The following is a 21072-nucleotide window of genomic DNA, read 5'->3' as shown; positions in this document are numbered from 1 at the left end:
GGACAGTCAGGCACTGAGTCATATAGGCAAAGGGGATGGTATAAGTTTGAAAGTACAAGTGTTAGTTGCCCAGTCGTGGCTGACTCTTTGTGACCCCATGTAGCCCGTCAGGCTCCACCGTCCATGGAATTCTCCAGGCAAGAATACTAGAGTGGGTAGCCATTCTCTTCTCCAGAGGATCTTCCTGATCCAGGAATCGAACCCAGATCTCCTGCATTGCAGGAGGATTCCTTTCCATCTGAACCATCAGGGAAGCCCACCGTAGGTTTAAGGACTCTCCAAGTTGGAAGAGGCCATCTAGGTTATGCCCCCAGTGAAAGTCCACTCAACAACAAATCTGCTCCATAACCACTCAGTCTTTGTTCAAACACTTCCAGAGACAGGAAGCTCACTACCTACAGAGGAAGCTTGTTCCATTGTGTTACAGTTCTTGCTGATTCAGAGGAAAACAGGAAGAACTCATCGAACATTTTTCAACTTCTCCCTGCTCTTCCTGCTGGTAGTTTGAAGAACATACCTAATTTCTCTTCAAATATTTGAAATCTCCTATTGGACACCCCAAACCTTTTTTCTCAAGCCAAACTCCCAGACCTTTCTACCACTCCTTTTATAACAGGTTTTGAGATCTTTCTGGAGCTTTCTAGATGCCATGATGTTCTAAAACCAGCTCATTCTCTCTATCAGTTCAGTTCAGTTCAGTCGCTCAGTCGTGTCCAACTCTTTTCGACCCCATGAATCCCAGCACGCCAGGCCTCCCTGTCCATCACCAACTCCTGGAGTTCACTCAGACTCACGTCCATTGAGTCAGTGATGCCATCCAGCCATCTCATCCTCTGTCGTCCCCTTCTCCTCCTGCCCCCAGTCCCTCCCAGCATCAGAGTCTTTTCCAATGAGTCAACTCTTCACATGAGGTGGCCAAAGTACTGGAGTTTCAGCTTTAGCATCATTCCTTCCAAAGAAATCCCAGGGCTGATCTCCTTCAGAATGGACCGGTTAGATCTCCTTGCAGTCCAAGGGACTCTCAAGAGTCTTCTCCAACACCACAGTTCAAAAGCATCAATTCTTTGGTGCTCAGCCTTCTTCACAGTCCAACTCTCACATCCATACATGACCACAGGAAAAACCATAGCCTTGACTAGATGGACCTTCGTTGGCAAAGTAATGTCTCTGCTTTTGAATATGCTATCTAGGTTGGTCATAACTTTCCTTCCAAGGAGTAAGTGTCTTTTAATTTCATGGCTGCAGTCACCATCTGCAGTGATTTTGGAGCCCCAAAATATAAAGTTTGACACTGTTTCCACTGTTTCCCCATCTATTTCCCATGAAGTGGTGGGACCGGATGCCATGATTTTCGTTTTCTGAATGTTGAGCTTTAAGCCAACTTTTTCACTCTCCACTTTCACTTTCATCAAGAGGCTTTAGAGTTCCTCTTCACTTTCTGCCATAAGGGTGGTGTCATCTGAATATCTGAGGTTATTGATATTTCTCCCGGCAGTCTTGATTCCAGCTTGTGTAACCAACACATGCACAGGGCCTCTCTTGCCCATACCCAGCCCTTGATTGCAAAGACCAGAACGTCTCCCAGGGTAACCTGGGCAACGCCTCTCAGGTGGTGGAGAAACTCCCATCCCCCTCCTCAATCTTGTCCAGATCCTTTGGGGAGGGGCCTGAGTTCTTGGTGCCTCCTGCCATCATGATTACAGCAGATGCGTGGCATAAACCTCTCTTTCTCCCCAGAAGGGCTGTGAGCCTTTTCTTACCAGAGTGCTGAAGGGATCAGACTCTGTTTCTCAGTCCAGGATTGTGGCCGTTCAGAAAAGAAAAAGGAGCCGGATAAATAAATCTAGTGACTGCTTTCCTACTCTGGGCTCTGCAGCAAGCATTAGGGTTTGGAATCCTCCACTAGCAGCACTCTGAGTCTGTATGCTGCCCACTCCCTGGTGACCCTCAGTTGTGCACGCAGGGCGGAGCTGCAGGACAGGGCTTGGCTTCAGAGCTGGAACAGGGCGGTGACTGGCAGTGACATGGGAGTGAGCAAAGACATCGTCATGAGCCACAGCCCAGGTTTCTGACACTGGCTTTCTGAAAACAAGGAGCTGGACCCATCTCTCTCTTGTCCCTTTCCTCACTCCCTGGCCCCCAAGCAGCATCAGACCTATTTGAACACAGAATCTGAGGGGGCTCAGACTTAACAGCATGCTTTTTGCACATGGCACAATGAATCTGTATCACTCCAGGGGCAGGGACCCTGATCGGCTAGTCACACAGATCACCACGTCGAGGGTAAGAGCATTCCAAGACAGAGAACAAACAAGTGCAAAGGCTGTGGAGCAAGAGAATTCATGGTTTGTTTCAGGAACGATGCCGAGGCCAGGAGAGAGTGAACAAAGAGTACTGTGATGAAGCAGAGAGAAACAAAGAGCTGTAATATGAGGATCTTCTGGATCATCACAAGGACTTTGGCTGCCATCTGGGTAAAGCAGGAGCCACTGGAGAGTTTAAGAAAGGGGTGACACCCTCTGACTTATGTTTAATGAGCTTCCTCTGGCTGCCACCTTGAGATGGGGGCAGAAGCAAGAAGGCTTCTGAAATGATCTATGGAGAAACAATGGCAGCCTGGACTGGAGTAGCAGTGGGAAGTGGTGGAGAGCAGTGGGGTCCTGGGATAGCAGATGGCAAAGCCCTCGGGATTTGCTAATGGAGTGAATGTGGAATGATGGCTTTGCTGACAGAGTGAAGGTGGAGGGTGTCAGAGGAGGGAAGGGGGACTCAGAGGTTTGGCCCTGAGCAAATGGGAGGGGGAGCTGCCGTGGACAGAGTGTGAGAGGGCTGACAGCAAGAGGAGCGGGTCTGCAGGGTGGGAGGTCAGGCACTTGGCAGTCCAGCTGGTTCTGGCTCCGTCATGGACAGACCCCAGGTAGAGGACGTGCTCTGCCGTCCCTGAGCCTGAGTTTCTTCTCTGCCTCCTTCCCGGCTTAATCTCCTCCACGTTCATGTCCCTAGGGCCAGCTGGTGATGCTGGGGATTCTAAAAGCACTGAAATCAAGACCCTGCTCTATCCTTGATGTGCTACTTCACAAGGCAAGAAATTGGGCCAAGCGAACATTTTAGCAATGTTTTCAATTAAAAGAATGGAAAAGCTTCTGTTTGTTTAAGATTTCACAATGAGGCCCTGTTTCATAAGTCTAAAAACTCAATTCAAGGACTCTGTTTTTTCCCGTCAGCCACTAGCTGGGCATGGATGACCACTCCTCTCACTTGGGTTGCCTTTATAGTTACTGAGCATCTTCACACTGCCTTCATCTAAAACATTATTTGATTTTCAACCAAATATCTAATTTATGGTTGAGGAAACTGAGGCTTGCAGAACTCAGGCCACTCAAAGAAAGTCACTTAGTCAGAAATTCAGCACAGGCAGAATTTTAATTCAAATATTCAGACTCCAAATGTAATTTCTCATATTCTATTGTACACACTATCCTTTTTTTCCATATGTCCTGAGTTCAGTTGGATTTGTGAAGTAGCAGTAAGACTTTTAAGACAGAACTTTATACAATTCCTCGTGTGGAGGGGTACCTTTGCTTATGTCAGCTGTACCCCCAAAGCCTCAGGTTTTCTGTGACTCCAGCCAGAAACTGTGATTCACCTGGTTCAAAGGAACGTGGATTGATTCCCGTGAATAAAAGAGAGATTAAAAACGCAACCTAAATAATCTCCTTTGTAAGGAGCCTTTGTGCTATATCTTAACAAGACTCACCAAACTTGTGATGAAGAATCATGACTGGTCAGAACAGTATTGAGTAGAGTTCCTTGTGCTATTCAGTAGGTTCTTATTAGTTATCTATTTTATGCATAGCAGTTTGTATATGTCAATCCCAATCTCCCAACTAATCCCGCCTCCCTTTCAGCTTTATGGGGAAATAATCTTTAAAAGGGTGGATATATGTATATGTATGACATTACTTTGCTGACAAAGGTCTGTCTATGGATTTTCAAAGCTATGGTTTTTCCAGTAGTCAAATATGGATGTGAGAGTTGGACTATAAAGAAAGCTGAGGGGGGATGATTTGGGAGAATGGCATTAAAACATGTATAATATCATAAATAAAATAAAAAGTGAAAGTGGGAAAAAAAATAAAGAAAGCTGAGTGCCAAAGAATTGATGCTTTTGAACTGTGGTATTGGAGAAGACTCTTGAGAATCCCTTGGACTGCAAGGAGATCCAACCAGTCCATCCTAAAGGAAATCAGTCCTGAATATTCATTGGAAGGACTGATGCTGAAGCTGAAACTTTAATACTTTAGCCACCTCATCCAAAGAACTGACTCACTGGAAGAGACCCTGACGCTGGGAACGATTGAAGGTGGGAGGAGAACGAGACAACAGAGGATGAGATGGGTGAATGGCAACACTGACTCAATGGACATGAGTTTGAGTAAACTCTGGGAGTTGGTGATGGTCAGGGAGGCCTGGCATGCTGCAGTCCATGGGGTCGCAAAGAGTCGGACATGACTGAGCGACTGAACTGATATGTATATGTATAACAGATTCACTTTGCTGAACAGCAGAAGCTAATACAACATTGTAAATCAACTATACTCCAATAAAAATTAGCTTAAAAAGAGAATCATGGCTGGGAGCCCTTCTTCCCAAAACCTTCCTGCCATCTCCTAGAACTCTCTTCCATTTCCATGTGACCAAAGTGGAACAAATCCCCCCTTCTCTTCTTCTTTTCAGGATTCTCTTCTGTTCTCCACATATTGGTGGGATGGGGGAATAATGTCCTCTTATGAAAAATTGGTGTTCAGTGGAGAAAAACAAAGTTGGCCAAGTGTGACAATGAAAGGAAAGGAGGCTCCCACTTTTGTCCCCTCCTGATTGGGTAAGACGCCCTCACCACAAATTGCCTGGTTCACTTTCTTTTTTGTCTTTTCCAGAGATCTTGAACTCACACCTTTTGGGCAAACCCTAGATAGCCTTGGGAAGCATCCTGAGTGTTGGTGACATGGGAGAGGCAGGCTGTGAGCCCTCTGCCCGTGGTGTGACTGTGCCCAGGCCCCGCCAGGCAGTTTTTGTAAAGGCACTTTTACTCAAAACGTACTGCTGCTGCTGCTGCTGCTGCGTCACTTCAGTCGTGTCCGACTCTGTGCGACCCCATAGACGGCAGCCCACCAGGCTCCCCCGTCCCTGGGATTCTCCAGGCAAGAACACTGGAGTGGGTTGCCATTTCCTTTTCCACAAAACGTACTACGAATGTTTAAAAAACAACGAGGGTTAGAAATAACAAAAGGCAGATGTTGGCTTGTTTTGTGCGAAACAGAATTAGAAAAATAAGATGCTCATGGGCCCTGCAAGTGTAATTTAAGACAGAAATACCAAAGGTTGGCTTCCAGCCCTGTTGGTACCCAAGACACCCCCTGGACTTGGATCAGGAGCCATGCGATGCAAAACACTGCACCAGTCAACCCATCTGGGGGCACAGGAGGGAGCAAATGAATACTTCTCCAAATTTATCCCATGGTAGTCACATCTGCAGGAACTGTGGGACACAGGGATCATTTTGAAGATGAAATCAACTTAACAACTGTTTTCTTCTGTTGTCTAATGGACAAATTATACCTGTGGGGAAAGTTCCAGGCTTCCCCTTTCCCCTTAGCAGTCTCCTCCTGGGCAGGGTAATATAGCAGAAAATAACACTGGACATGGGGTCAGAACCTGCCCCTGCTCCCTCCTTGCTAGCTGTTGATACTGGAGAAGCATCTTGGCAACATCTGTGGGGAATGGGGAAATTGGGAAACTGATCACTAAAAACTCATTTAATTTCCACCAACTCCATGCTTCTCACTTCTTCCCAGGTCATTTCATCTGCCTTTATTTATTTTGCTAAGGTTTTCTTTCTCCTCCATGAGAAGGATAGACAAAAGAAAATGGGAGAAAACCTTGTAATTGTTCAGTTTTGAATTGTCTCATGTCAAGCACTCAGATTTCTCAGGACGCTTTTGTAAAAAGCAATTTAGCAAACTTCCTTGGGATTCAACATGGTGTTTTCTACTTATTGAGATAAAGAAAAATATTTTCTTGACCTGACCTCTTGCACATTGATAGATACATATAATTTAGTAGGACTACATTGGAAAATTGTATGAATTGGTATCAAATTACATCTTCTCTTGGTTATCTAGGATGTGGAGCTAATCTCAATACTAATTTCCCTCAATATTCTGGAATCTGTAGCATTATATTCAATCCCTCTAAGCAACTGACACTTTGAGGCTCTGCCTCCCTCGGTCAACGATGGTTAGTCCTAGGAAAGAGCTACTTTTCGCCTTTAAAATTGGAAACAAACTGCAGTTGGCAAGAGCACCGGGGCAGGTGGGCACTAGTTCCCTTTACTTCATCTTCACCCCAAGGGAAAATGGGAAAATTCATGAGACAAGTTATGTTATTTATTTGCTTAAGAACTTCCCTTCTGCCATTCCCTCCATATGGTTTACGTTTTCCCTCTGAATTGGTGCTTTCACAGTACAAAACGGTCTTTGTTGAGAGGCAGTAACAGGTGTGTTGTGAGACAGGGAGCGAGTGAGAGAATGGGAGAAAATGTGCATCTGTGTGTGAGAACACGGAGGGCTGAGTGTGAGTTTTGTGTGTGCAGGTGTCCACGCAGTCTAAGGCACGGAGACCCAGTGTGCTCAGGGAATTCCTTCGGAGAATAGAGTCACGTAATATTTAAGAGCTCTTGGCTGAGATATCTATGCACCATCTGTGAACATCCCTTCCAGAGAGATGCTGCAAAACCACCTTGGATTCTTAAGACAGACGAAGCAAATGCATTTCAGCAAAAGTTCTGATGAAACTAGCTCAGCGATACTCACCCTGTCTTGCTCTTCTCTCTAAACAGCACCATAGACAACATGTGGGCTTCAGGCCAGACAGACTGGATTAGCGTTTCAGCCAGGTATTCCTCAGTGTGGGGATGTTGGGGGATTTACTAAACTTCCCCAAGTTCCTTTAAAAAAAAAAAAACAACACAACAACACATAAATATTGGATCACAATGCCCAAAGTCCTGGTGTAGCTGAGGGAATTCAGTGCCTGGACATGGTGGTCACTCAGTAAATGTTGGTTCTTTTCCCATAAACACAATTCTCAACTCAGATTGAACAGAGATGGGAAAAATGCTTCCCATATGTTCAGGTAGGTCACTGACAAGGTCCAAATTGCCTTCTAATTTGCCAACCAAGGTTTTGACCTCTTGTCCTTTGGCATGATAAAGATGCATGAGATGTTGCAGCTGCACGCTTCTGCTTTAAGCTCATCTTCTCCACAGAACACTGGAGTGACTGTGCACTGCCTTTAAGACACAAAAGCTCGCCTCCTGCCCTGCTTTCAGCGGACCCTGACCTCCAAGCTGTTTCCATGGGGATGGCATTGGAGCTGTGGCCAGCCTCTCAGGTCTATCTGGACTGACTCCCATCATGTCCAGTGGCACATGAATGGACTGCTGCCCAGGAGATGCTCCATGCAGTGGGACCTCACATGACAGACACAGCTTTTGGGGAAATATAAAACCATGACCCTTTGTTTCATCAGCCCCATAGAGCAAGCAGCTCAGTTAGACTGGTTGAGAAGGAAGACTGACTTGCTCCCTGCTTTTCACCAGACACCACAGTATTGAGGAAAGAGAATGGACTTAGGAGTCAGAGGAAAGTTCAAATCCCACAGCTGCCACTGTGACACGAAAGCAAAACAAAATAACACAAAACACCAATTTAACTCCCCAGTTTCTGTTTCCAGTTTTCTACACGGTGATCTCCAACACATCAAATCGCTATTCCTGAATCCATCCGGAAGTCACCTTAGGCCATGGCTGGCACAAAGTAAATCATCAGTGAATATCAAATGTCCTTCACAAAGCTTTCAAGCCCACGTGACAGAGAATTGTTCTACGCACATATTTGAACAATTTGTTACTTGCCTTTTGGCAGTGATTAGCCAGCTCCAAAGGAGAAACCAGTCTGTGTTGACAATTAGGGGAGCAAAGATGTTGAGGTAGAAGCAAGTTTTCTCTCTGCTCCAAGAAATAATAATTATCAGCCATCACATGCTGGACAGGCTTCTAAGATGTATCCATGTTGGATACTGCAAATCAATTCCTCTGCACAGTTCACCCCCATCCGGGCATGACTTCCAGTAGTTTAGTGCTTGCAAGGCTAGCTACTCCTTTCCCCAGGTCCCTTACAGTTAGCACTTTGCATGTAATGTAGACTGCAGGAATAGATGCACCACATCTTAGATTTTATATCAAGTTTATGGTATCTTAGACTTGACTTCCTGAAAACTGATTCCTGTGCAAAGAATGGGCTTCCCTGATGGCCCAGGTGGTAAAGAATCTGCCTGAAATGCGGGAGACCTGGGTTCAACCCCTGGGTTTGGGAAGATGCCCTGGAGGAGGGCATGGCAACCCACTCCAGTATTCTTGCCTGGAGAATCCATGGACAGAGGAGCCTGGCAGGCTACAGTCCATGAGGTTGCAAAGAGTCAGACATGACTGAGTGACTAAGCACACAGGCAAAGATCTGCATACAGAAGATTTATTAGGGACTGTCTTTGGGAACAACACCTAGAAGGAAAAGAGGAAAGCAGGAACAGACTGAGTTTAGAGAAACTGAACTGCGATGTAGTTGCAAAGCAGACTTCAGTCAACCCCACGAGTGCTCCGCACTGGGAAGGCCATTCAGAGGTGTCCTCAGCTGAGGTGGAAGAGACTAGTATGCTGTATCCTGCATCTATCTTAAAACACGTTCATTTATTTGGTTGCATCTGGTCTCAGCTGCGGCACTTGGGATCTTCATTGCAGCACATGGGATCTTTTGTTGTGGCACATATGACTCTCCAGTTGTGGTGTAGGGGCTCAGCTGCCCTACGGCATGTGGGATCTTAGTTCCCCAACCAGGGATCAAACCCAAGTACCCTGCATTGCAAGGCAGAGTCTTAACTGCTAGAGCACCAGGGAAGGCTATACCCTGTATATATTAGTCAATGGACATAGTCTGCCCTTTCCCCTCCCCTCAACCCAGGGACAAGGCATACCTGGGGCAAGGTGGCTCCTAATGGTCAGGAGTTATTTTCAAAGATGGGCATAGTCATCAGCATTCAACTCTCTGGACTGCTGGGAGAATGAGCGCCTAGGTCCTGAAGAGGAAATATGGACAGCCCAGCACAGACCCCTAATGTTCACTACTGAGCACCCACTGCACTGCTCAGACCGACTTGCTTATACTACATCTACCTCATCTGCAAACAGCTTCTTGGGAATTTTGGCTGGCATCATTTTCAGGGAAAACTTATGAAACAGCTTGATCTAATGAACTACAGTCTTCATGAATGCAGCTGGTTTTAAGGTCACAACAGATGCTCATGGTCTTCTTCTCTACTGCTCCTTCTATATTCCCTTTCCTCCTAGCTATCATGTCCACTGCTCTAGAAGCTTCACTGGTATGGTGACCAGATCCCACCGCCCCCCCCACCCCGCCCCCGTGAAGGTCTGGGTCCCTGGTCAGCATATTCTTTTCAGGCTGTGACTACCGCACTTGTCATCAAAATTGCACAGGGTCAAACAAAAACATGCCAACTCCAGTTAATCATCAGGACGCCAGAACTGCAGTGTGTTGCGTTTTGTGTGTAACAGCTGCCTATCTTTTCCCGGTGATCAAGGCCAATTGTTCCTACCTGCGTGATGACTCCTTTCCTTGAAATGCTGGTCTTTGGGCACAATGAGCCATAGTGCTTAAAGGTGAAGGGATAGAAAGCACAGATTCCCCCAAATGGGTCCCTGGGGGTGTGAAAATTTGGGCTACTCGTATTTCTACCACTTAGTTCCTAGGCACGTGCATTCTGCCTTCTGGGGGCACAGCCCTGTATATTGTTGGTTGGTTCTGAGAATATTCTGTCCTCATCTGAGACAGCATCTCACCTGTGGATGAAGTTTGGCCTTTCCCTCTTCTGTCAGCTGGCAGGAGGGGACTTACCATGTGGCCCTGTGTGTGCTCCAAGAGACACCAGAGCAAGAGGGGTGGATGACACACGGACTGGGTCACTCACTTGTGCAACTAACCTGTGCCAGCCCCAGGTGCCCCGCTTCTATCTTACGATAGATTACTGTTGGGCCACCAACCGTATAACTCAGTGGATCTGATAGATGGACAGCTCTGCTTGGATGACCACTTCACTCCCATGGTGAGGGCCGAGTCGTTTTTCAAATGAAATATAATTTTATGCTGCAGATATCAAGTGCCTTGCTAGGTGCCTGTGTTATGATTCCTCGTAAGGACGAATTTGCCATCAACTCCACAGGACATCTGTTTTTCTACCACAGATGTCTCTATTGGGGTACCCTAGCGATTTCACTTTCACTTTTCACTTTCCTGCATTGGAGAAGGAAATGGCAACCCACTCCAGTATTCTTGCCTGGAGACTCCCAGGGACGGGGGAGCCTAGTGGGCTGCCATCTATAGGGTCGCACAGAGTCGGACACGACTGAAGCGACTTAGCAACAGCAGCAGTATTGCCAAGGGTGTTGGGCTGCTTGTCCAGAAGCCTGGGCCTGCTGCACATCCCTCTACTGTTCTGCCCGTCCTGCTCCTTCTCTACCTGTCCCAGCAAGAAGGGCCTACTTGTCACCTGATGCACAACCTGGAAAAATATTCCCAAGTGTGGAATTTGCTGTACTCAGAACCCGAAGAGGTCTAACACACTTGTATATCCTTCTTAATGAGGGGAAGTACAAGATATAATACCCATCATCTACTTTGGAATCGATGCCCTGGCATGCCCAGACCCTAAAAACTATACTGATATGGGGCCTCTGAACTTCAAAGAGTTACCTCCTATCCCCTGAAGCTCATAGACCAACCAAAACTCCCAAGGCATTTCTGTTGGCATTTATCTCTGTCACTGGCCCCAAGATGTGATGTTATTTTTTAATTTACAAACTTGGCAGGAAGAGGGAGACAGTTTCAAAGCCTTCCATTTGTCATTCCCCACTCTGGTAGCTCTAAACTCCAGGCCAAGAAACCAGTGTGGAAGATTTGCCAACTGCTATGTATGTCCATGTCCACTAGTTCTCAAAATATTTGAGTAATTTCCTTTCCCTAGTGGATAGTCACCCAAACATGTGGCTATAGATCCCTTTGGGAGGAGCTGGGAGAATCATTACCATATTCGAGTACCTTGGTGCTCTGGGATCCTTTGTACTAGTGACCCAGCTTCTCCCAGTCAGTGGATTCCAGATACGAGAATCAGCTCAGTCTGCTGCTGCTGCTAAGTCACTTCAGTTGTGCCCGACTCTGTGTGACCCCATAGATGGCAGCCCACCAGGCTCCCTGTCCCTGGGATTCTCCAGGCAAGAACACTGGAGTGGGTTGCCATTGCCTTCTCCACAGCTCAGTCTAGGAACTACCTACTGGGGGTTGCTGCTCTTAGTCTCCTAACCATTCTTTTTTTTTTTTTTTTAATTTCTTTTGATTGATAGATTGAGAAATACCCTCTTCAGCTGCCTATCTATCTCTCTTGTCCCAGGAATGCCATGTTCTAGTCATCATTCCCATGGCTCTCTAGGAGTCAGGCTCTCTGGCTGCCACTCAGACCTTGTTTTTCATTGTGCAATAATTGTACCCAATTATTGTAATGAACAATAATTTAATAATTTTGATGGGAAGAAGAAGCTACATTGAGATACAAAAGCAAAAGAGACGTCTGCTGATTCTATAAGATGCTCTGTAACCAGGATGACTCTTCAGAGTTGTCCCTAACTGAAGTGAGGAAGCTGGGTCTTTGCAGCCCTGCAGCAACCATTCAATGGCGTGGAAAGCATTCCTCCAGCTAGGCGTGGTTTTTATGGCCAAGGGAAATTCTTAGTGGTGAGTTGCAGCCAACATTCCTGGTGTCTCCAGGGCTATGCTTCAGGACCACACCTTAGAGCTTAAAGGTGTTTGAGTGGCACTATAGTATTCTCTACACTAGGGAGAGATGTAGATGACAAAGCATCTATTTTGCTTGTGTGGACCATGGTGACAGCTGTATGATTCTGGAGCCGGGAGTTATAGTAGCAGTTGGCTGACTCTTCAGCTTTTGATCATGTCAGAGGTGGCAGCTCCCTTGACTTTCTAGTTCTGCAACGTTGTTTTGAGACACATCCTGGAAATTGTGACCAAAGTCTATTTCTTCAGCCCTCACACTGAGTATGTGAACTTTCAGCACCTCTAAATAAATTTCTTCCAGCTTAAACTAGTTCGAATAGATTGTATGTTCTCAACTAAGAACCCTGAACAAAGTTGGTATTTGATAGCCAGCATCCGTTCTGGTTAGATGGTGCCATGATGTATTGGTCATTGTATAAACTGAAAATTACATAAAACTTCACCAGGAGAGTCAGGTTTCTAGATTAAAGGCAAAGTAGCTAACATATGCTGTGTGCTGAACTTCCCAAGACCTACAGCTCTCTGTGGCTGTTGACTGACATAAGGTCAGTGCTCAGTTGCAGACATTGTGTGCTTATATTACTTTGCTAGTTAGGCCTGCAAGAAAGGGACATGAACAGATGACTTTGGGGAAAAGCCTCTATGTTGAGGTTTTATGGAATTGTGGTATAATAAGTGATGACTCTCAGTAGCTACAGGTGCTCAGGGTCTTGGTGCTTCAGGAAACAAGGACAGTTGGCCAGTGTCATTCAGTATGCAGTCTGAACTTGAAAGTCTTGGCTATCTCATACCTTGGCATTTACTCTTTTCCAAAAGGCGTTTTTGTTGGATTGGTATACCTCCATCCCAACAGCAACTGGTATTATTGGAGAAAATTTCTCACCAAGCCTTTGTAAAGGCAGCTGTCTTCTCACACGCCTAGTACACATAGGTTTACTCTTGGTTTCTCTATTGATTCCTGGTTCAGCCCACTAGAGACGGGGTAGCGAGTCATTCACAGAAAAAACGGAGTGCTACTTCACTTTAAAATGTAGCAACCCTTAAGGGGGATGGTAAGTGGGGTTTTGTTCAGCCCTAATGCAGCTATTCCAGTGCTGAATCCTCCCAGAATATGACTTATGAGACTTTGAGCTCCAAAGGAAAGCTGCTGCTTTCCTTTCCTTCTCTACAGCCCTTTGTATAAATCCGTCCCTTTTCTGATAGCCTTAGATAAACTTAGTGTAAAGTACTTTGTGCTTCCACGATGGCTCAGCAGTAAAGAATCTGCCTGCAATGCAGGAGACTTGCAGGAGACATGGGTTCGATCCCTGGGTTGGGAAGACCCACTGTGGTAGGAAATAGCAACCCACTCCAGTATTCTTGCCTGGAACATCCCATAGATAGAGGAACCTGGTGGGCTACAGTCCAATGGGTGGCAAAGAGTTGGACATGACTGAGCAACTAAAACAACACAAATGTGTTTATAGACAGGCAGATTGATAAACATGCACACGTTCGAAGGTATAGCCTGCAGAGTTCTGCATACATACCTACTGAAGCACAAGAGGATAAAACGCATCCATTTTCTCAAATAATAAAAGCTCATATAACACTTGTAACAGTGTTTTCCAAATGTACCCAAGGGTAAGTTTGAAAAGTTACCTTGATTTTTTGTTAGACTTTCAAGTGCTCAGATCCACTGAATCAGAGTTGCTAGGACCAAGTCCTGAAAAGCTGTGCATTCAATAAATGCCCGAGGTGATTCTTATCAGAAAAGACTTAGGAAGCCAATCCCTTCACTATCGCCGCTTCTCTGGCCGGTCCTATAAATGGCCTGCAGTTGTCGTCACCCACCTCAGGGTAACAGATGGACCCCTTGCATGGGTGAACCAACTGGATGTGCAGAAAGCAATTGTTAAACAGATCTTGATATTCAAAACAACCAAGGGAACTAATATCAATGTGGTCTTTTTTTAAAAAAAATAAAGTGATGAGATAACCCTAGGCAAACAGACCAAGGCAAGTGTGCTGAAATCTGACCACTTTATGAAATAATATACTGACCAGAATTAATCTATTATGTTTTCCTTTCATCCAGGATTCTTAGAAATCTGTCTTTTTTTTCCCCCAATAAGAAATAATCCTGTAGAACATGCGCTAAATTCTGGGCTGTGTTCTTTGTTGTAAACTCAGAGAGAAGTGTAGCTGGGCAGCAATGAAGACTATATTACACAATTACTTAAATATGAGTCTTCAGCAAAGATGAAATGACTTGAGGCTTTTCAATGAACACAGCTTTAAGCTCAGTAAATAGTGGCTTATATCAAATTTGTTTATTACCATGGGTAATTTGTTCTTAACACAGACATATTTTACACTTGAAGTAATGTTTCACTAGAACTCCATAAAGCAACTGTGTAATTGATAATAAATATGTCACTACTGGTAAGTAATTAATTCATATGAAGTTAGTTAAAACCATGCGAGCACTGCCTAGAGTACAGAAAAAGAATGCATAACTAAAGTAGTTATAGTCAAATAACAGATGGTATAAAGAAGTCAATAAAAACAAATAAAGATGTGGACAAAGTGTGTGCTTGTGTGTATGTGTGTGTGTGTAATCATGCTTAGCAAGCACTTGTAACACACCTGATATCATGCCTGACCCTTCTCTCAGAACTTTTCAGGGAAGTATTGAATTCAGTTATTATAGATGAGGAAACTGGAGATCTGAAATTTTAAGTCGTTTGTTGTATGATATACAGTGAAATAGCAATGGAAACGAGGTACTGTTAATTAGCGATGAAAAAGAGTGCAGAAAGCAATTGTAGGTGTACAGGCATGCTTTTTCTACCTCTGTTTAGTGTAGTGTTACTCAAGCATGAGTTTCAGGATTAGATATACCTTGTTTGGGGCTTCCCCAGTGGCTCGGCAGTAAAGAATATGTCTGCAATGCAGGAGCCACAGGAGATGTGGGTTCAATCCCTGGGTCAGGAAGATCCCAGGGAGGAGGGCATGGCAACCCACTCCAGTATTCTTGCTTGGAGAATCCCATGGACAGAGGCGCCTGGCGGGTTACATTCCATAGGATCGCAAAGAGCTGGACACGACTGAGCACACACACATACATTCTTTGTGTCCTGGATGAGCGAACCTCTAGGTATATGACCTTGGTAAGATGACCTGGTATCTCTTGGTCTTAAAAACAAGAGCATCTACTACATAGAACTATTGTGAGGATTAAATGGGAAAACACATGGGTAAAGATAGTATCATGCCTGGCACATATCAAGCTCTAAGCAAAATTAGTTAATTATATGATATCGCCAGGAAAATCAGCACAGAGTAAATAATTACTCAACAGAGTAGGAACTGAACATTATTTTCATTTACAGTGAGACAGATATTTTCTCTATATTATTCAGCTATGTATGGACTGAATTTAATCAAAACTAATTGAACACAGACTTCAGATTTCTGAGGCAGTCTTATTTTCATGAAATTTGACTTTTGAAAACTATGTTTCATTTAATTTAACTCAATAACCATTATTTAAGCACCTGTGTCAGTTCCTTTCTTCAGTGACCTCACAGTCCTAATGACTGGCTATAAGATGGTAGAAGGACAGAAGAGCAAGAAATGGGAGGTTTATTGAAGGATAAAAAGTGGAACTTCAGACTGACAGAATATCTCAGAAGACCTAGTCCTACCTTTAAAACAGCAAACAGCTCCTAGTGAGCCTTACAAACTGATGGAAGAGACAGATAACAGGCAGATTGTTGTATGACTCTGCCTGCCAATGCAGGAGACACAAGAGACACAAGTTGAATCCCTGGGTCGGGAAGAGACCCTGGAGGAGGAAATGGCAGCCCACTCCAGTATTCTTGCCTGGAAAACCTCACGGACAGAGGAGTCTAGTGGGCTACAGTCCATGGGGTCCCAAAGAGTCAGATATTACTGAGCACACGCACAGCAGCACTCTATGAGGTCAGGGATGTAACCTGTTTAACTTGCTGTATGATGAGCATCTTACGTGTGCTATTTGATTATGACAGTATGTCTGTGTAACAAGTATATGAAGAGGTAACACTTAAAACAAGATACAAAGGGTGAATAAAGGAGTGGGTCAAGGAATGGTGATAAACACAAGAGCTGAATATAAGAAAGAACACTGGTCTGGCTCCATCAGGCTGGTTGGTGTATGGGCTTGGGGGCCAGTAGGTAGGCCACACAGATTTGAAGGAATCAATTCACGAAGAATGTTGCATGCACTTAATGCTCTGTGCTGTGGTATGTTACTGCAGCTGCCCATCAGAATAATCTGGGAAGTTTTTCAAAATGACTGATGGAGTACTGCATACCAATTAGCCTGTTTAGGTCCCACCCTTTTATTGAGAAAATACAAAACTGAACAAAATGTATTTTAAAAATGTGTTTAAACATCTGAAACTACCAAGAGGGTAAGAATTTGGAGGGCCAAGATCCAGATGAGAAGGAAATCCAGGAGTCATGATCAGACATTTGGGGCAATTTTTTCCCTCGAGAGGATTGACTGCCAGTTTCAAAATCAGTGCCCGAGAGATTGAAAAGTTAGGGGGTTTCCAGTAGTTTCCCAGGGCTGGGGGTTGGGGGTGGTGAAAATTGGAGTTTGAAGCCCACCAAGATGGAGTATAGCTGGTATATACCCTTGGATTTCATTTGGGACCCTCAAAATTGACACACTAAGAATAAGGATGGCCTGGAAATAAATCAGACCTCATAAGAATTGGAGCTTCAATTTGATCAGCTCATTCCTTAATTGGACAATGGTGAGCTTATCCTAGCTTGCTGCTGCTGCTGCTGCTAAGTCACTTCAGTCGCGTTCAACTCTGTGCGACCCCAGAGACAGCAGCCCACCAGGCTCCCCCATCCCTGGGATTCTCCAGGCAAAAACACTGGAGTGGGTTGCCATTTCCTTCTCCAATGCATGAAAGTGAAAAGTGAAAGTGAAGTCGCTCAGTCGTGTCTGACTCTTCGTGACCGCATGGACTGCAGCCCACCAGGCTCCTCCGTCCACGGAATTTTCCAGGCAGGAGTACTGAAGTGGGGTGCCATTGCCTTCTCTGTATCCTAGCCTAGTTGTCTCTTAAAAACAAAAGGAAATTCTCTCTGGTCAAAATAACATTAGAATATAATCCAGGAACTTATATAACATCTACAGTGCCCCACACACAATGTCCAACATGTGATCAAAAGTAACAAGGCTTCCAAAAAATGAAAATCTGGACTGAACATCATGAAAAAAATCAGCCACTATAAACAGATTCACAAAAATAGCTATTATAAAGTCATGTTTGAAATAGAGATAGACTTTTAATAACCAGAGTTAATATTTTTGAGGAATTAAATAAGAGGGAGAATTTCAGCCAGAATGGAAGTTGTAACAAATATGAAAATGAAAAAAAATAAACAACTGCAATTAAGATATCAATTAACAGACTTAACAGAAGAGTCAAAACACAGATAATGAAAAATAGGAGAAAATATCTAGCTGGGCGTGTAGAGAAACAGAAGTAGACGAAATAGATAAAAGAACCTAATACAAGGTTAACAAGTCTAAAATTCAATTAACTTGAACTCCAGAAGTAGAAAAGAAAAAGTCTTGGAAGTGATATTTGAGGAGATAATGGTTGTGAATTTTTTTCTTAAATGATCAAAGACACCAAGCCACTGAACCATAGATGAAGTTCAGCTAACCCCAGAAAGGATAAACACACAAGCAAATCATATATAAGCACATAATAATAAAACTTCCGAAAACCAAAGACAAAAGAAACAAACTCTTAAAGAGGTACGAGAAAAATGACGTATTACCTTCAAAGGCTCAATAATAAGACTGCTGACTTCTCACAACGTGAAGATTATAAACCAAAACCCAGCAGAACATCTTCAAAGTTCTTAAAAGAGCAGTTTATAAATTATATATTTTGTGAAAATATTCTTCAAAAATTAAAGGATTATATTGAGTTGGCCAAAAAGTTAGTTCAGATATCTCCATGACATCACATGGAAAAACTCAAGCAAACTCTTTTGGTCAAGCCAATACTTGTAAGAACCTTGTAATATGTTATGTTAGATCAATGCTCCAGTGACAATGAGATGCCACTATGAACATACTGCTGCTGCTGCTGCTGCTAAGTCGCTTCAGTCGTGTCCGACTCTGTGCGACCCCATAGACGGCATCCGACTAGGCTCCCCGCCCCTGGGATTCTCCAGGCAGGAACACTGGAGTGGGTTGCCATTTCCTTCTCCAATGCATGAAAGTGAAAAGTGAAAGTGAAGTCGCTCAGTCGTGTCCAACTCTTAGCGACCCCACGGACTGCAGCCCACCAGGCTCCTCCGCCCATGGGATTTTCCAGGCAAGAGTACTGGAGTGGGGTGCCATTGCCTTCTCCGATGAACACACTAGAACATCTAAAATTTAAAAGCTGACCAAAATGAATGTTAGCAAGGATGAAGAGTAACTAGAACGTCTATATATTACTTGTCAGGATGCAAAAAAATTGCCACTTTAAAACAATTGACAATTTCTTATAAAGTATAACATACTTCTTGTGTGAACCAATAATCTCACTCCTAGGTTTGTACCCAAGACAAAGAAAAACTAATATTCACATAAATATCTATATGTTAATATTTGTAATGACTTTATTCATAATCACCCCAAACAGAAAAAAGCTCAAATGTCAATCAACAGGTGAATGGATAAACAAAGGGTGGCGTATGCATTCATACAAGAGAATATTACTTAGGAATGAAAAGGAACTGCTGATACGACACAGACTGATCTCAGATGCATTATGTTCGGTGAAAGAGACTAAACTCAAAAGACTACAATCTACATTCAGAAACAGACAATACTATAGGAGCAGAAAACTTTTCAGTCACTGCCAGGGTCTGGCAGTGGCATAAAAGGGTGCGAACATAGTAGGCAGGTAATGGTCAAGCTGTCCAAATAAAAACTCTGATTTGTAGCATTTGCCAATTACTCTGGTGGAAATATTCCCACTATTGCCAACTTTAACCTCCCAAAGTGATGACAAAGTGATGAACGTGGAGTTAGGAAGAGATGCAAAAGAACACAGTATTATACGGTATTTCCACCACACAGATAAAACAGATATAAACAACTTCAGTCATAGGTAATAGTACAATGTCAAATAACTAGGAATCAACAAGTTTTTAGGCTCCCTGGTAGCTCAGACAGTAAAGAATCTACCTGCAATGCAGGAGACCAGGGTTTGATCTCTGGGTTGGGAAGATCCCCTGGAGAAGGGAATGGCAACCCACTCCAGTATTCTTGCCTGGAGAATTCCATGGACAGAGGAGCCTGGCTGGCTATAGTCTATGGCGTCACAAAGAGTCGGACACTACCGAGCGACTACACACACACGAGCTTTTAGTACTTACTACCTTCTAAAAAGTATAATTATATCAGTTATAAGTATATGTAATTTAATTTTAAATAATAGCTGTTTTTAACTAAGGCTTCAAAAATTCCTTAAAGTTTAACAATCTTCTGGCTTCAACATATCACGAGGCACAAGGGAAGTGTCTGAGGTGACAGAAGTATTCTGTACCTTGATTTTGGTGGTGGTGTACAACTGTAGGCATCTGTCAAAACCTACAGACCTATATACTTAAAAGCTTTCATTTTATTGTGTATAAATTATAGCTCAAAAAAAACCTAGTCACAAAATTTGCATATCTCCTTTGACTGATCAATATCAGTTCTGGATATCTATCCCTAGTTATATTCCAACATGTCCACCACTGATTTTAATAACAAAAATTGGAATTAACCTGAAATTTACAGTTGGATAGTGAATAACAGTGTCATATATCCAGCAAGATATTTCATATTTCAAGAGATATTACATGAGAATTTCCCTAGCAGCTAGAAAATGTGAGGCACAAAAAAGTAGTTGCTTCTGGAAAGTGGCTGAGGGATAGAAGTTAACCGAGACTTACCTATGTGCACACCTTGTAAAATTTTCTGTGTGCATATATTCCTTTTTCAAGAGATAAAGGGACCCTAAGTTGGTTTAATCAAAATGAAATTCAGATATTTTCAAACAAACAACTAGATAATTTACAACCGACACAGCTTTGCTAATATTTAAATGCCTTCAGATATAGCCTCAAGCTTTGCTCCCCACTGTGTGGATGGAGAAGTGGAGGCCCAGAGACTGAAAATTTTTCTCAAAGGCACACAACAGTAGAAAATGCACACTTTAGCTTTGCTACACTACTTTTCTGGCAAGTTCAGGGAGGGCCTGGGATTTCTCTGCAGAGCAGAGGGTATACCTGAAGTCGAGGTAAGCTAGCACTTCCCTGAGAGGGAGCTTGTAAACAAGAAAAACAAAGAGTCAAGGATAGAACCCTGGAGATGTTGATACTTAGGAAGAGAAAGAGGAGGCTGATAAGAAAACAGAGGAGAAATGATCAGAAAGAGACCATATAACTTAATGTGATCTATCGTGAAAAATTGGGCTTTTGCTTAAAAATGTGGGCTATTGCTTAACATTGTTTCAAAGAGGGTGGCAGAGGATGAGATGGTTAGATGGCATCACCGACTCAATGGACATGAACTTGAGCAAACTCTGGGAGTAGTGGAGGACAGGGAAGCCTGGCGTGCTGCAGTCCGTGGGGTCACAAAGAGTCTGGTGCAACTTAGCAATTGAGCAACAGTTGCTTAAAATGGAAGAAAACAGATTTGTGAGGGAAAAGTCACTAAATTTATTCTCTGTTCCTTGAACTATATTTTTCAGACCTTGCCCTGATTTTTAAAGAGAAAACATGTTCACCATGCCAGTGGGCACATGCATGTTGGAGTGTGTTGACCAAATACCATGCTTAGGATTCTGGCTTGTCTATGCTCTTCTATTGAACAGTTAGAACTGTCCTGTCCCCTTCTTGTCTTTCAGCCAGCAGAACAATTCCCCGTTGTGTGGGGACTTAATTTCCTTGGACACTTTGGACTGGAGTTGTGAAGAAATGGGTTTAAACCATTGCCTCTTCTTCTCTCTGTTCAGTGGTGGGAAAGAAAGAAGAGCGATAGTTCCTCCCTGACCCC

General features: G+C 43.8%; 1 long non-coding RNA gene across 2 annotated transcripts in view; it reads right to left on the bottom strand.

Annotated features, from left to right (window-relative positions):
* The window catches only part of LOC112449044 (uncharacterized), a 132757-nt gene that overhangs the window by 87518 nt on the left and 24167 nt on the right, over positions 1 to 21072 (bottom strand). For both annotated transcript variants that reach the window (XR_009496672.1, XR_009496671.1), the window contains exon 3: positions 6873 to 7006. This is a non-coding gene — a long non-coding RNA (uncharacterized lncRNA). The remainder of the gene's footprint in view (positions 1 to 6872; positions 7007 to 21072) is intronic.

The sequence above is a fragment of the Bos taurus genome, chromosome 12, assembly GCF_002263795.3.
Source record: "Bos taurus isolate L1 Dominette 01449 registration number 42190680 breed Hereford chromosome 12, ARS-UCD2.0, whole genome shotgun sequence".
In the NCBI taxonomy this organism is placed as follows: domain Eukaryota; kingdom Metazoa; phylum Chordata; class Mammalia; order Artiodactyla; family Bovidae; genus Bos; species Bos taurus.
This window is presented reverse-complemented; position numbering and strand designations above follow the sequence as displayed.